Consider the following 11,358-nt stretch of genomic DNA (forward strand, 5'->3'; position numbering starts at 1 on the left):
AAAAAACAAACAAATTCCCAAGAGAACAAAAGAATGAGGTGGAGGCCTCATTGTTGTCTCCCTATGTACAGACTATGATCAAGAGCTAAAGGTAACTCTGAGTTTTCCAACTATGGAGAGAAGGACCAGTTGAACAGTCAGTCAATCATTGCTCTCCCAGAGGCTGGTCTGATTCTGACACTGTCCTGGCCAGCTCAGTGTCCTCAATAGCTCTTTCCTCACTGCAATTAAAGCAGTGACACCTTCTGAAACATGCCTGCACCCCAACTACAAAATCACTTGACACAAGTTATTCATTGAAGTGTCTCTGTAGTAATGAAAGACTGAAAACAACCCAAAGGTCATCAACAGAATTGGTTAAATCTATCTATTTACATCTACACAATAGAGTACTGTGTAGCAATAAAAGAAAAGAAAAGTGAGGAGGCTCTCTGAATTATCATGAAAAACATTTCCAGAGTATATTAATTAAAAAAAAAAAAAGGCTGGGTGGCTCATGTCTATAATCCCAGCACTTTGGGAGGCTGAGGTGGGTGGATCATAAGGTCAGGAGATCGAGACCATCCTGACTAACACAGTGAAACCCCATCTCTACTAAAAATTAAAAAAATTAGCCAGGCATGGTGGCACACCCCTGCAGTCCCAGCTACTCCAGAAAAACAAAACAAAACAAAAAAACTCCTGTGCTGATTAGTTGTGGGATTGTGCCTGTGAATAGCCACTGCACCCCAGCCTGGGCAATACAGCAAGACCCTGTCTCCAAAATAAAAAGTTCTATAATTTTTTAATAAAAAATTTAAAAAATTATTTCTAGAGGTAAGATCTCACTATGTTGCCCAGGCTGGTTGCAAACTCCTGGTCTCAAGTGATCTTTTCACCTCGGCCTCCCAAAGTGCTGGAATTACAGGCATGAGATACCACACCTGGTCAACACTTGATGTTATCTCAGGGTGCCTCATTATCGCAGGGCACCTCACTCCTGGCATTCAGATGTTAGACTAAGAATTATCGATTTGAAGATGATGTATTGAACATAGAATCAGAGTAAATGGAATTAATAATCTTATGGAAATGGTGCCACAGTTTCTGATCCCTAAATCCAGATGTATCATCTTATGCATAATTTGACATGTTTTGAAAACATGGCAGAATGTTTTAAATTAGAACTCCCCAAGAATATCCTGGAATGTGAAAATGTGAATGTTCTACAAAAGGGAATCATTTACTCACTTATTTTTTTTTTCTTTTTTGACACAAAGTTTCAGTCTTGTTGCCCAGGCTGGAGTGCAATGGCGTGATCTCGGCTCACCACAACCTCTGCCTCCTGGGTTCAAGTAATTCTCCTGTCTCAGCCTCCTGAGTAGCTGGGATTATAGACATGTGCCACCATGCCTGGCTAATTTTGTATTTCTAGTAGAGACGGGGTTTCTCCATGTTGGTCAGGCTGGTCTCAAACTCCTGACCTCAGGTGATCCACCCTCCTTGGCCTCTGAAAGTGCAGGGATTACAGGCATGAGCCACCATGCCTGGCAACTTGTTTATTCTCTAATAAATACTCTATTGAACATCTACTTCATGCCAGGGATGGGGCTAGGTGCTGTAATACAATAAATAAGGACTAGGCAGGATTATGTAGTGATTAAAACACATTCTGGAGGTCAGGCTTCATGTCTCATGCCTGTAATCTCAACATTCTGGGAGGCTGAGATGGGAGGACCACTGGGAGGCCAGGAGTTTGAGATAAGCCTGGGCAACATAATGAGACCCCATCTCTATATATTTTTTTTAAGATGGCATCTTGCTCAGCCACCCATGCTGGAGTGCAGTGGCTTGATCTCAACTCACTGCAACCATTGTCTCCTGGGTTCAAGCAATTCTCCTGTCTCAGCTTCGGAGTGACTGGGATTACAGGCACCCACCATCATGCCCAGCTAATTTTTTATTTTTATTTTTTTGTATTCTTAGTAGAGATGGGGTTTCACCATGTTGGCCAGGCTGATCTTGAACTCCTGACCTCAGTTGATCCACCTGCCTCAGCCTCCAAAGTGCTAGGTGTGAGCCACCACAACTGACCTTCTATTGAAATTTTTTAAACATTGAAAAAAAAGGAAAAAAAAACCACATTCTGGAGCCAAATTGCCTGAATTCAAATTCCAACCCTACCATTTAGTAGCTTTGACAGTTGCTTAACCACTTTGTGCCTCAGTTTCCTCATCTGTAAAATGGGAATAGTAATTGCTCCTATCTGATAAAGGTCATATGAGAATTAAGCGAGTCAACATTTGTAAGAAAGCACAGTCAACTGGTGTTTAACAAAATTGACAAGAACATACATTGGAGAAAGGACATCCTTTTCAATAAATGGTGCTGGGAAAATTGGATTGCCATGTGCAGAAGAATGAAACTGGACTCCTGTTTCTCACCATATACAAAAATCAATTCAAGATGAATTAAAGACTTACATGTACCTGAAATTATAAAAATACTAAAAGAAAACCTTGGTAAAACTCTTCTGGACATTGGTCTAGGCAAAGAATTTATGACTAAGACCTCAAAAGTACAGGCCAAAAAACTAAAATAGACAAATGGGACTGAATTAAACTAAAAAGCTTCTGCATAACAAAAGAAATAATCAAATAACAGAGTAAACACACAACCTGCCAAATGGGAAAAAAAGATTTTGCAAATTATGCATGTGACAGGGGACTAACAGCCAGAAGCTGCAAGGAACTCAAACAACTCAACAATGAACATATAACCACATTAAAATGTGGGCAAAGCAGAAGTTCAAGGTTATAGTGAATTATGATCATGCAGCTGCACTCTAGCCTGGGTCACAGAGCAAGACCCTGTCTCTTGCACCACCAGGCCCAACTAATTTTTTTGTATTTTAGTAGAGACAGAGTTTCATAATGTTGCCCAGGGTCGTTTCAAACTCCTGCGCTCAGGCAATCTGCCCACCTCAGCCTCCCAGGCATTTTTCAAAACGAGACTTACAAATGACCAACAGGCATATGAGAAAATGGTCAACATCACTAATTATCAGAGAAATGCAAATTAAAACCACAGCGAGAGATCATCTTGTATTGTCAGAATGGCCATTACTAAAAAGATGAAAAGTACCATGTTGGTGAGGATGTGTCGAAAAGTTAAGGCTAATACACTGTTGATGGTAATTAGTGTGATCACTATGAAAAATAGTATGGAGATTTCTCAAATAACTAAAAATAGAACTACCAACCAATCCAGCAATCCCACTATTGGGTATCTACCCAAAGGAAAAGAAATCATTATAGCAAAAAAGACATCTGCTCTCACGTGTTTATTGCAACGCTATTCACAATAGCAGAGATACAAAATTGACCTGTCTATCAATGGATAATTGGATAAAGAAAATGTGATACACACACACACACACATTGGGATACCCTTCAGTCATAAAAAGAATGAAATCATATCTTTTGCAACAACAAGGTTGGAACTGGAGGCCATGAAGTGAAACAGCTCAGAAACAGAAAGACAAATACTGCATGTTCTCACTTATTAGTGGGAGCTAAATAATATTGACACATGGATTAAAGTGCAGAATGATGCAGTTTTCTCAATGGAGACTCAAAAGAGGTAGGGAGTGGGAGGGGCATGAATAATGAGAAATCACTTCATGGGTACAATATACGTTATTTGGTGATGGACCCTCTAAAAGCCCTGACTTAACCACTAAACAATCCATGCATGAAACAAAATTACCTTTGTACCCCATAAATTTATACCAAAAAAAGGCAAATGTAAGCATGCTTTCTTGAAGATGAATCAAAAGCTATTTTCAGTTAGTGAACATAAGTGTTTGACAGAGAAACATCTTTGGAAGCAAACTTTGAGAACATGTTACTACAACTTGTTTCTTACATACACAAAAAAAAAATTGTAAAAAGCAAAGAACATTGGTACACTGTATGTGTTTTATAAATGTTGTCATATAAATACACCAGCCCTTGGCTTTAAGAAGCTCACACTAGGCCGGGTGTGGTGGCTCACGCCTGTAATTCCAGCACTTTGGGAGGCCGAGGCAGGCGGATCACAAGGTCAGGAGATTGAGATCATCCTGGCTAACATGGTGAAACCCCGTCTCTAAAAATACAAAAAAATTAGCTGGATGTGGTGGTGCACACCTGTAGTCCCAGCTAATCGGGAGTCTGAGGCAGGGGAATCGCTTGAACCCGAGAGGCGGAGCTTGCAGTGAGCCGAGATGCGCGACTATACTCCAGCCTGGCAACGGAGTGAGACTCTGTCTCAAAAAAGAAACTGATAGTACTGGGAAGTAAAGAGTGACGGGTAAGTGTTTCAATACAATGTAGCAAAAGGTCTAACTAAGGTCTTACTAGAGCCGTGAACTTTCTCTGCAGCAGGATGGAATACAGTAAGACTGTCTGGGGCCAGATGACATGTGCTTGCCACATACAGCTTCCCTCCAACAACCAAGCTGGAGAAAATCCAGCAAGTTTTTATCCTTCCTTTTTATAGCTTCTACTATGAAAACAACCTCCATTAGGATAACGTATAATTATCACAAATGATTTTCAAAAACCTATCAAATTTAAATGACGGTGAAACTTGTTTAGGAGACCACCTGTTTGAACTTACAGAACTTACAAGAGTAATTTATGTGAAAATAGGGTTGGGCAACGTTCTGCTGTTTGAAAGCCTGGGCGGAGCACCATGTGAATTAGATGAGGCAATAACCGTATAAGTAGGATAGCCAACTTGTCCTGGTTTGCACGGGACAGTCTCAGTTTTATTTAATGTAATTAATTAATTAATTAATTTTTGGGACAGTCTTGCTCTGTCACCTAGGCTGAAGTACAATGGCACAATCTCAGCTCACCGCAACCTCTGCCTCCCCGGTTCAAGTGATTCTCCTGCCTCAGCCTGCAGAACAGCTGGGACTACAGGTGCGTACCACCATGCCTGGCTAATTTTTCAGTTTTAAAACTGAAGGTTCTCATTCCCAGAAATCCCCTCTGTCTTGGGCAAAAGTAAAAAATTGTTACAATCATTTTGATAGGATGTGAGAGCTTTAAAAAGAAAACTATTAGGCTGCTTGGTCTAGATGGAACTGGTAAGTATAGTTAAAATCAATAGATATTTACTGACTTTCTAATGAATGGATGACCACATATATTCCTGTTCTTTTTTTTTTGAGATGGAGTTTTGCTGTTGTCCCCCAGGCTGGAGTGCAATGGCATGATCGCCACCTCTTGGGTTCAAGCAATTCTCCTGCCTCAGCCTCCCAAGTAGCTGGGACTACAGGCAGGAACCACCATGCCCAGCTAATTTTTAGTAGAGACAGGATTTCACCATGTTGGCCAGGCTGGTCTGCAACTCCCAACCTCAAGTAATCTGCCCACCTTGGCCTTCTAAAGTGCTAGGATTACAGGCTTATGCCATCTTGCCCAGCCAATATTTCTGTTTGTTTGTTTTTTCTTTTGAGAGGAGTCTCGCTCTGCCACCAGGCTGGAGTGCAGTGGTGTGATCTTGGCTCACTGCAGCCTCAACCTCCTGGGTTTAAGTGATTCTCCTGCCTCAGCCTCCTGAGTAGCTGGGACCATAGGTGCATGCCACCATGCCCAGCTAATTTTTGTATTTTTAATAGAGATGGGGTTTCACCATGTTGGCCAGGATGCTCTCTATCTCTTGACCTCATGATCTGCCTACCTTGGCCTCCCAAACTGTTGGGATTACAGTCATGAGCCACTGCACCCAGCCCAATATTCCTGTTCTTAATGAGCTACGATCTGATTCAGGGAACAAGAAACAAACCACTGTAAAGTTAAATCAAGGTACATTTACATATTAGTTCAAGACAATAAGAGAAATGATGTCACAAAATGACTAATGGCCAAATCAATTTTCCACTTAGCATTGCTTTGGGAATGGATGTCAGAGGAAAGGAGCAGCTTTTACCAGGGTTGAGAAATTCATGGAAAACTATTAAAGTGGTTATACCTAGGCCGGATGCGGTGGCTCACATCTGTAACCCCAGCACTTTGGGAGGCACAGATAGGAGGATCACCTGAGCCCAGGAGTTCAAGACCAGCCTGTGCAACACAGTGAGACCCCGTATCTAAAAAAAAAAAAAAGGTTATATTTTACAATGGTTTAGAAAAACTGGAGTGATTTTGATACACAGAAATGAAGGCGGAGCGTTGCAGGTGGATGGCACAGAACAGGCAAAGTGACAGGAGTGGGAAGAAGCAGAAGGCAAATCCAGGGTGCACAGGGGATCAGCTCATTAAAAGGGAGAGGAGGTCGGGTGGGGTAGCTCAAGCCTATAAACCCAGCACTTTGGGAGGCTGAGGTGGGCAGATTGCTGGAGCCCAGGAGTTTGAGACTAGCCTGGGCAACATGAGATGAAATTCTTTCTTTACTAAAAATACAAAAAAATTAGCTGGGCATGATAGTGTGCAGCTATATTCCCAGCTACTCAGGAGGCTGAGTTGGGAGAATCACCTGAGCTCAGGAGGTTGAAGCTGCAGTGAGGCAAGATCATGCCATTGCACTCCAGCCTGGGCAATCGGAGTGAGACTTTGTCTCAAAAAAAAGGTTGGGGGTGGGTTGGTGGAGGGAGAAAAGGAGCCAGAGGAGAGAAATGCAGTGAGAGGAAGTCAGCATTTGATGATGCTTTGCAGTGTCATGCATCCTCTTACACATGGGAGACATCGTTAACAACCACTCTCTTTCCCAGTGAGAAGAAACACTACCTGCTGGATGTGGTGGCTCACACCTGTAATCCCAGCACTTTGGGAAGCCTAGGCAGGTGGATCACAAGGTCAGGAGTTCAAGACCAGCCTGGCCAACATGGTGAAACCCCATCTTTACTAAAATTACAAAAATTAGCTGGGCATGGTAGCACATGCCTGTAATCCCAGCTACTGGGAGGCTGAGGCAGGAGAATTGCTTTAACTGGGACCCAGTAACTGGGATCCAGTCATGCCACTGCATTCCAGCCTGGGCTACAGAGTAAGACTCCGTCTCAAAAAAAAAAGAAAAAGAAAAAAGGAAATGCTACCTTCTCCCCTAAGCTGTTGTTCCCCTAAGTTGGAAATACAAGCCCTAAATATAATGCAGTATGGTGGCTGTTTGTTTGGGTTATCTAGTATTCATAACAAACCACTGTAAAATCGTTTCGTGCTTTTTCACAGCAGGCTGGGCTTAGGGCAGTCATCTTTCTACAGGACAGCTGGCTTCCCCCAGAGAGCCAAAGCGGAAGCTTCCAGTCCTCAAGTCCCAGGCTCCAAACAGTACCCCTTCTGCCTGCTTCAACTGATTAAAGCTGGTCATTGGGACACTGAAATTCCAAGGCAGGGGAGTATACAAGGAGGCATAGCTCAGCCGGGCTCACAGATGTGACAGCCTACCACATTCCTTCTTTAACCTCTCCCAAAACACAGAGACTTTAGGTAACATTTAATTTTATGCACTTCTGCTTAGAGGAAGAAAGCAGCCAGCAGTCTCTCCTGAGGGAAAAGAGAACCTAAACAGGAAGTTAAGTCTATTGAGTCCTAAAATGGACAGCTGTGTGAAGATAAGATGAATCAAGGATCTGACGCTGGGCGCACCCCCCACCGCCTAGGACAGAGGATCTGGAAAGGGAATGCATGTTTGGATTTGAGATATAAGGGCTGGCCAGCAGCCCATGTCTTTCCTGCAGAACAGCCCAGGACTGTTGCCCACATCTTCAAGGAATGCTAGTGGAAGTGGAGAGTTCGCCTCTTAATCACCCACAGAGCAGAGGCTGCTGCACCACTGCAGGGTTTCATATGATTATTGACCACAGCTTTTGGCTGTGATTCTTTGTCTCTTCTCTCCCCATTCCCCCTCCCTTCCAGGACACAAAGAGAAGATAGTTGAATTAAATAAAAAGACCCATAACACCTATTTTGGAAAACATTCTTAACAACAGTCTGTACAGAGCCCTTTTTTCAATATATATATATTTTTTTAACAAGGTCTCATTCTGTCACCTAGGCTGAAGTACAGTGGGACTATCAGGGCTTACTGCTGCTTCGAACTCCTTCCTCAGCCTCCTGAGGAAGCTGGGACTATAGGAGTGCATCACCATACCCAGGACTGCAGGCACACACCACCACACCCAGCTAAATAAAAAAAAATTTTTGTGTGTGTGCAGATGGTGTCTTGCCATGATGCCTAGGCTGGTCTCAAACTTCTAGCCTCAAGCAAGCCTCTACCTTGGCCTCCCAAAGTGCTGGGATTACTAGGATTACAGGTGTAAGCCATCCTCCTTTTTTTTTTTTTTGAGACCGACTCTGGCTCTGTTGCCTGGGCTGGAGTACAGTGGTGTGATCTCACTGCAGCCTCTGCCTCCCAGGTTCAAGCAAATTTCCTGCCTCAGCCTCTTGAATAGCTGGGACTACAGGTGCCTACCACCAAGTCTGGATAATTTTTTTGGGGGGGGTACAAATACACACTTAATCACTTGACACTTTATTGAATGCAAAACAAGATTTAGCATTTTGCCTTTGTCGTACACAGCTGCAGCGGGAGCCCAGGGCAGGGAGGACTGGATGGTTTTCCTTGGCGGGGAAGGTGTGCACCTTGCAGTCCTGCCATGTTGTGGGAAGATCAGCCCATGTTCTGTGGGTCACCACAGCCCCTCAGATGGGTATCCTTCCAGCCATCCCACTCCCAAGCTCTGTACAGTGTTTGTTCATCATCCTCTTCCTCCTTTTCTTCTTGATCTTCCTGTTGCTGAGCTGCTTTTCTTAATTCCTCCGCTGTTGCCTTGATCTCTCCCTGGTCTGGTAATGCTCCATATTTCTGATGTTGCTCGTACCAGTCACCATCATAGTTGCCAGGTTTGGATAACTAGCTCCAGATACTTAGACTTGGGCCATGTTCCAAGTGAAGGGTTTCACTGGAGGCCTCTTCTGGCAAGATAAGTTAGAATTTGATGCCTCTCTTAAAGAGCTTCTTTCTCTCAGGAGACTTTATTTCCTGGTCAATGCTCTCAATCTCTTCTAAGCTGATATCAATCCACCTCCAAAGGTGAAGATAAGATTCATGAACATGCTCATCATCGGCTCAACCACTTTCCACAGCAGATTTCATTGCAGACGACTTATGCTCCAAATCATTCTTCTGCTTGTATCTCTCTATTTTAGCCTGTCTTTGAGATGCCATAGCAACGAGGCTAGGATAAGCCATAGAGGAATTAGCAGTGTGATTTTCAGCAGAGTTATTCTTGGCTTTGGGCAGCTCAGACTCTGCCACATGATAGCAATGGCACTGAGTTAAGTAGTTTATAAAGTGTTCTCGAGCCCACTGCAAATGATCTAGACATTTGCTGGGGTTGACTTATTTCATAGTGAGGGCTCCTTGAAATGCTCACACCAAATAGGTACTTCAGGTCGGTGGAAGCAATCTCTTCCAAATCTTCATTTTGGCTGAATAAGTCGAGCTACAATTACATTTCGGAAGCCTTCTCAAGGAGGTCCCGGCCCTTGAACACCTTCTCCGGGACTGTCCGGGAACCGGCAGTTTCAGTCACTATTTCTACTACGTCCAGAAGCTGTTTACTGGTTTCAAACAGCTTGGGGAGCTGCAGCAGCAATAACTCACCTTCAGCAGCCATCTTGGGGAGGGAGGAACCCCAATTTTTGTATTTTTGGTAGTGACGGGGTTTCACCATGTTGGCCAGGCTGGTCTCGAGCTTCTGACCTCAGGTGATCCGCCCGCCTCGGCCTCCCAAAGTGCTGGGATTACAGGTGTGAGCCACTGCACCCGGTCTGATCCGCCTTCTTGACCTCCCTTCTCTTTTAAAAAATTTACTTTTCAATTAAAAAAAGACTCCCTATTCTATAAATGGTGCTGGGATAACTGGCTAGCTATATGCAGAAGATTGAAGCTGGACCCCTTCCTTACACCATATACAAAAATCAACTCAAGATGAATCAAAGACTTAAATGTGAAACTCGAAACTATAAAAACCCTGGAAGATAACCTAGGCCACACCATCCTGAACATAGAAATGGGCAAAGATTTCATGATAAAAACACCAAAAGCAATCACAACAGAAGCAAAATTTGACAAGCGGGATCTAATTAAACTTAAGAGCTTTTGTGCAGCAAAATAAGCTATCAACAGAGTAAACAATCTACAGAATGGGAGAAAATATTTGCAAACTATGCACTTGACAAAAGTCTAATATCCAGCATTTATAAGAAACTTAAACAGATTTACAAGAGAAAAACAACTCCACTAAAAAGTGGGCAAAGGAAATGAACAGACACTTTTCAAAAGAAGACATATATGTGGCCAAGAAGCATATGAAATAAAGCTTAATATCACTGATCATTAGAGAAATGCAAATCAAAACCACAATGAGATAACGATTGGGTACTGGGCTTAATACCTGGGTGATAAAGTAATCTGTACAACAAACCCCCATGACACGAGTTTACCTATGTAACAGACTTTCACATGTACCTCCAAAACTGAAGTAAAAGTTGTGTGTGTGTGTGTGTGTGTGTGTGTGTGTGTGTGTGTGTGTTTAAAGATGAGCAACTTTTTGGACATGAAATCCCCCCCACCCCTCCAAAAAGTTGCTTTTCCCATTTATACCCGCCACTTCCTCCCATTGCTTGTCTCCTGCAGGCATCCCACTCTGGCATGATTGAGATGTGCTCTTGAATATACATATATCCTTGCAATGTACATAGTGGTGCCGTGTTTGTGCTTAGTATGAATAAGTAAGAAAGGGGAAGGGAAAAATATTAAGGGGCCCACAGATGAGCCATTTTCCCCTTTTAAGAAGCTTTACAGATGTTCTACTCAACAATTTCTATTCCCATCTTGCCAGCCAAAATTTTGCCACTTGCTCATGCCTATTCACCTGGGAGACTAGGAAAAGTAGTTTTCTTAAGCTGGTCATATTGACATTTGCAATAAAGTAAAGGTTTCATTGGCAAGGAAGAAAAGAGAAGTCTTAGTTTGGGCTTAGTCTGATTGTGGTGCTGAATAAAAGTCTTTTTTTTTTAATGTGCTGTATAAAGTTAGTCTATTCTGAAGCCATCTTGGTAAATTTCCCCAACAGTGTGAAGTTAGAATTCTTTCAGGGTGATGCCAGGTTCTATTTGGAATTTATATACAACCTGCTTGGGCGGAGAAGCCATTGTCTTCAGAAATCTTGGTGTAGTTGAACAGATAGTTATGGTTGTGACCTGAAGTTCACCATTAAAAGGGATTATCCAAGCAAAAATAATAATAATAATAGAATATCATAGACTATATGCTATAATGGAATATAATAGACTGAATGGTTTAAACAATGGAAGTTTGTAT

At 42.7% G+C, this 11,358-nt stretch overlaps 1 pseudogene; it reads right to left on the reverse strand.

Annotated features, from left to right (window-relative positions):
- Positions 1-8,343: 8,343 nt before the first annotated feature.
- On the reverse strand, positions 8,344-9,654 carry LOC100388568 (immunoglobulin-binding protein 1 pseudogene; annotated as a pseudogene).
- Positions 9,655-11,358: the final 1,704 nt, after the last annotated feature.

Source organism: Callithrix jacchus, chromosome 3 (assembly GCF_049354715.1).
Source record: "Callithrix jacchus isolate 240 chromosome 3, calJac240_pri, whole genome shotgun sequence".
Taxonomy (NCBI): Eukaryota; Metazoa; Chordata; class Mammalia; order Primates; family Cebidae; genus Callithrix; species Callithrix jacchus.